Below are 6,705 nucleotides of genomic sequence, written 5' to 3'. Positions count from 1 at the left end.
ATCACTTTCATTCCTGACTAAACTCATCTGTACTTTGTCAAAACAATTCATAATTTCTGCTTTTTTTAACTCAAATATTCGGTATAATTCTATATAAATGAGGATTATTGACAATGAATTTCAAAAAGTAGTGTAAAACTAGTGGTAATAAGTTGGTGTTAGTGAAAACTTCTGAAAAAGTCTGAAAAAGGGATGAAAATTTCACATTTGTGTCAGTTTTAGAATAGGGAGGACAACAAAAGGGTAGGGTGTGTTATTCCTTAGAGACATTTAGTAGTAAAGTGGGTAATAATCTGAGGTTGGTCTGGACCTGTTGGCATGCGCTGACGAACACACCTTCCCCCTGCTGCACTCTGGGATTGGCTTCTGTCGGATCTGTTGTCAGAACAATGAAGCGTTGATTGACTGCTTACAGTTTGGGAGCTTTGGGAGAATATCAAATTATTACAGGACCAAAGGCTAAAATCCAAGTGAAGCCCCAAGTCATTACTGTTAAAGTCACAGTCAAGTTTTAAATGTAAAGCCATCAGATTCATGACTCCAGTCTGACTTGAGTCCAAGAAATAAAAATAACATGCAGGTTTTAACAGTGCTGTTCATTGGGAAGGGTGCTGTATTACAAGAGTTACGGTTTGGTTAATAACAAACCATCATCTCTACAGTATATGCAGGTTTTGTGTGTGTGTGCCTGTGTGTGTGTATGCGTGTGTGTGTGTGTGTGTGTGTGTGTGTGTGTGTGTGTGTGTTTGCGTTTGTTTGACCGCATAGGTGATGACACGGTGACAACTTCACAAACACACAACCTGAGGTTTGTAGCGCTCTCTCCTCTCTCTCTCCTCTCTCTCTCTCTCTCTGTCTCTCTGTCTCTCTGTCTCTCTCTCTCTTTCTCTCTCACACACACACCGAACACACAAACACACACACACACCCACACCACACACCACCCACACACACACACACACACCACACACACACACACCCACCAAAATTGGGCAGTGTGAGTTCTTGGCATCTAAGATGTAGAGTGAAGTGCAGCAGAGCAGCCAAGTCTTACAACTATATAGAGGAAACAGACAAAACAACCCCCCAAACACCCACACCCTTCTCTCTCTCTACTCACACACACCACACACACACACACACACACACACACACCACACACCACCACCACACACAACCACACACACACACCCACACCGTCAAGCATGAACATAATCCTTCGAACAAATTAAATATGTAACGCTGTATCAGCTAATGCCAGCTTGACCATCCCTCAGAGTTATGACATAAAGAGAGAAACAGCGGAGCAAGTACATTGAGGCACTGTGTGTGTGTGTGTGTGTGTGTGTACGAGACTGAGCGGTCAGGAGCCATTGAGCTGATAAGGGTGTGATAGCACTGACACAGTAAGGCACATGGAACACAACACAGATATGAAGACTTGCACTGACAGGCCTCTACAACACACACTATGGAAATACATGCTAGGGGTGGGAATCATCAGAGGCTTCTCAATATGATATTATCACAATACTTACCTCATGATACAATATTATTGCGATTTTAAACATATTGCAATAGTCTGCATTATATTGAAACGTACTACCTTTTTCCCAACTTCAAATTTTTCAAACGATGTCCCCAATGGAAAACTTTGTCAACATCTGTTTTATCTAAAAATACACATTTCTCTGTTCATTTCACTTTAATGTTATTGCTGCAAAATGGGATTGTCAACCAGACAAATTGACCAACACATATATAATAAAAGATCCATACTTGGTGCATAGATACAGTATTGCCACCGAAAATATTGCGATCCTGTGCTGTATTGATTTTTTCCCCCACCCCTAATACACACAAGGACACACACACACATACACACACACAGCAGGGGTAAATGTTGACACTCTTATTTATTACATGACATATGTTCTTTTTATGCCATTGTTGTGGTGCTATCAAACAAGTCTATTTCCATGTATTTGCGTACCAGTGTATCATAAATGTGTGTGTGTGTGTGTGTGTGTGTGTGTATCTGATGTAGAACGTTCATTAATGGGTGTAATGGGCTCCATATGGTGAAGTTAGAGAGCTGGAGCAGAGTGTGTCTGGGAGAAAATATCACCCGTTACTACCCTTTCACACACCGCCAAGCGAACAAACACACACACACACACGCGCGCACACACGCCACACACACACACCACACACACACACCACACCACACACACACACACACACACACACACACACACACACACACACACACACACACACACACACACTGCAGCTTCCTGTGGGGATAAAGAAGCTGTTTCTCCAGACGGTGTTTACGTGTGAGTGTTGTCGTGTTGTCAAATGGAAATCATTAGAAAAAAACACAAAATTGTCACTCATGTGACCGAGGAGAGAAACAGAGAGGGGCGGAATAAACTGCAAATTATTGCAGAGGGAAAAAGCGAGACATGGGAAATAGAGGAATATGAAGTAATTATAATATACCGTATACCGAGCAGAGAGAGTAGGGAGAGTGCTACAGTACACGAATGGAGACTGGGTGCTGACAACTAGTACATTTACTCATGTTCTGTATGTACTGTAAGTACAAGTTTAAGGTACTTCAATTGAGTATTTCCATTTTAATGTTAGTTCTGCTCTACCACATTTCAGCGGGAAATATTGTACTTTGTACCTCACCATATGTATCTATCAGCTTTAGCTTCATGTTACTTTGAAAGATTGATTTTAAGTTGAAATAAAATTATCATGGCTTTTTATAAAATATGGTGCATTTAGAGGATTAATCTACAGAACGGTGAAGTAGTTAAAATGAGCTCCACTTTGGACAGCTATACAGCGTTAGGATTCTGTTGTACTTACATATCAGTAATACTTATCCAATGTATGCAGCAACAGTGTAACAATCACAGGGGGCGTTTTAATCTACATTATGAATATGGACATTTTGCCAAAAATACTTATTTACTTTTTCTTGAGTGACATTTTCAATGCCGGATTTTTACTTGCAGTAAAGGATCTGAATACATCCTTCATCACATTCTGCAAAACCACAAATTATGTTTAGTAACCTTATTGTTTTGCCCAGTGCTAACTTTGTTTTTTCAAATTCTCACTTTCTATAATATCTGCATATGGGAACCACTGGAGGATGAAGTGAGACAGTGTCCACTGCTAACTACAGTAGCTACATGGCTAACAGGAGAAAACAATGTCATTTGGCCTGCCAATGTTGGTACGTTGTTGTAATGTTGTTCACCCACAAGCTAACGTTAGCATACTGCTGACCTGTGTTGGGCAAGTTACTTTTAAAAAGTAATTAGTTGCAGTTAGTAGTTACTTCTACCAAAAAGTAACCTCAATTAGATACTCAGTTACAAATGATAAAAGTACTAGTTACTTCAGAAAGTAACAAATGCGTTACTTTCAAGTACATTTTTGTGACCCCCACCTCCACCCCTCTTTAACAAACATAAAATACATGTTCAATTATTTATGATAAATCTGAATATTGTAATGAAATACACACGTAATACAGTACATTATTAATAGAAACTGTACACATCTAAACTCTTTTAACGTTGCTGAGGGACAAAGTGAGACTAGCTTCCAATCTGATGCCATGTGTGTAGATATGTCGATCCATACAAATAACAACATAGATGTTTTTGGAACTTTTGATATTTTTATTGCCCCTCAACAGGTCACAACTGGGCAAAATTAAATAATGCTTGTCAAGCACTATATAAATAATAAATAACAAATATATACACTCTTTGTAGTGCAAATAACGTAAGTGGCCTGATGGTTAGGCTTTTGCGCTGGTGTGTGCGTCGAGCAGACGTGTGTGTGTGTGTGTGTGTGTGTGTGTGTGATAGCACGAAAGAGAAGTGAGAAAGTTATTAGCTTTGGTGCGAGTAGCCACTCCAGAGTCATAATGCCTATGTGGGAAATCTTTAGCCGGAAAATAATCTAGTGGATTATTTCTGATCCCACCACGTATTCCACAGGTGCACCAGTTAAGCGTGTCCACAAAAGAGGCATGCCACCGTGTGTAACACGTCTCACATGTCTCCCGGTTAAGATGTGAGAGTCAGCAGCAACAAATTGACCCACCACGGCTCATGATGAATTCAACACTTGGAAGAATACAGCCTGTTATTTCCTGCTGTGCATCAGGATAGGTGGGGGTGGGGGTGGGGGTGGGGGTGGGGGGCATTTAAACCCATACTGTGGATGGAATGAGGATTCAAAGGTCACCTTCAGTTGGGTCTTGAAGTAGATTGGGACACAAAGTCTGGAAATGATCTAATCTTGAAACGCTATATTTTACACACACATACACGCACGCACGCACACCCACACACACACACACAGACACACACACACACACAATTAAAGTAGAACGGAGTGCGATTTGTAGGCTACTTGTATTAAAATGTGGCATGTCATTTTGCAAGGTTATTTCAGTGTTAGCTTTCTTTATTTAAGCGCCTGCCGAACAAAAGCCTGCATTCAGCACAGGCCCTCTTACTCCCACAGCTAATGGATTGTAATCTAAATATAACACCCACACACACACACACACACACACACACACACACACACACCCACACACACACAAAGTATATTGAGATGCAGCACAGTCTTGATGAAGCCCGGTGTAGAAGGACATACCTGCTCTATTGGGTTATCTCTTAAGTATATACAGTACCCAGCGTCATGTGACATGTCATATTTTCGTAAGATATCATACATAACGGTGCGCATAAATTTTTGTACGAGCCTGTTTATGAGAATGCATTGGTCCATGCATTAAAAGTCATTGTTAGCATTACCTGTGAGCGCTGATAGACATCCAGTCTCTCCACAGGCATGCTGCTGTTCAGTAATAAGTAACTCATACGTTAAATATAAAATAATGTATGTATAAAAAATAATTTGGCCAGCCAGATCATTTTTCAGAACAGCGGTGCCTGTGTCAAGTGGAATGCTTTGTCAACACATCACCACCCCCCACCCTCCACCACATACAGACTTGTCTCTAACACAACGTCAGAGGTCTGGAGTTTCAGTTTGTTACAACTCAGGTTTTATTTTCATAGTTCTGGCCACCATTTATTTTCTTTCTTGCCTTTGTTTTCTCTCACAAATAGGTCTGACTGAAGTGGGGTTTGTTTTTAACTCCTCTGATCGTCTGCTTATTTTTTCTTCAGAATTCTAGCAATGTAATTTTCTTCCCAGATCTCAGCAATTCAATTGATGAGAACAATGTTCCTGACGTTTCTGAAATGATGGCATGGGCCGGCATTTATTAAAAGCTGAAATTAAAATGGTCACAGTCACTATCCCAATTGCCAAAATGGTAACATTAGCCAAAAATACATCCTTATTGTCCTATTTGAGGTATCTAGACAAAGACAGCTGTTCTATTTGTCGCTTGATTCGTGCAGATGTTGTCACTACTCATTCAAAAGTCTTCTTCAGATCTGGGGAGTGTGGAATCAGAATCAGAATCAGAAATACTTTAATGATCCACGAAGGGAAACTCTGTGTTACAGTTGCTCAGATATTAGAAATATAAGAAATATAAATAAAGAAATAAAGAAATCTAAGGAGTCTGGATATAAGGTATATTATGATACAGTATTTACATAAATAACATAATTAAGGTGTTGCAATGGTGAAAAGTAATAATAATAAAAGTAGCAGATGATTATTGCACACATTACAAGCCGGTGTTATTGCACAAAACAGATAATATTGTCCAGTTTCAACTCTCTAAGTGTCTGTGTGTCAGACCCTCAGAGGGAGGAGTTATAAAGTTTGATGCCACAGCAGGAATGACTTCCTGTGGCGCTCTGTGGTGCATTTTGGGAGAATGAGTCTATCACTGAAAGTGCTCCTGTGATTGAGCAGCAAGCCATGGAGTGGGTGTGAGACATTGTCCAAGATGGCATGTAGTTTGGACAGCATCCTCCTCTCTGACACGCCCAGACACACTTAACCAAAGTCGTCTTTCTCCAACATGGAGGGAAGCATTCAGGTGCAAACGCATCAGCTCCCATATCATAGTGCAAGCTGACAGGATCGGAGAGAGGCAAATAAAATAAACTGTGTACATTCTATCACGTTCATTGGCCGTCTCCACATTACCTTATTTAGAGCAATATTGCCTAGCATGGGCTTTTGTAAATGGAAAGCAAAGAGCTATAGATTCCAGGAGCACTGTTGGATATCAATCCCATTTACAGTATATCAGCAGCCATGCCAATTCAATCTACCAAGATATTAACTGTGCATGCAATATTTGTTTGTACAGCATAGTCAATTCTTCTTTACACACATTCACTGGTCTGCCACCACCTCCCTCCGTCCGTCCCTCCTCCATTATGTTTCATCTCACTCTTTATATCCACAGTAAAAGGGCTGCTCAGGCCACCCTCAGTGAAAGACTGGCTTTGGTCCTCTCTTTACGTGAATGAATGCATGTGAAAAGGGTCAAATGTGGCCTTAATTCGGTTATCAGTGCTCATAAGGGAAGGTTCAGGCTTGCAAGCAAATGTTCAGTCCCCATTGCGTAACTGTCAGCTCTGTGCAAAAAGTTCAAGTTTCAAGTTCAAGCCCTTTATTTGTCCCTGAGGGGTGATTCATTTCGCTGCAGTAGCAAGAAATTGACACACA

The sequence above is a fragment of the Etheostoma spectabile genome, chromosome 15 (assembly GCF_008692095.1).
Source record: "Etheostoma spectabile isolate EspeVRDwgs_2016 chromosome 15, UIUC_Espe_1.0, whole genome shotgun sequence".
In the NCBI taxonomy this organism is placed as follows: Eukaryota; Metazoa; Chordata; class Actinopteri; order Perciformes; family Percidae; genus Etheostoma; species Etheostoma spectabile.
Note: the sequence above shows the minus strand (reverse complement) of the source record.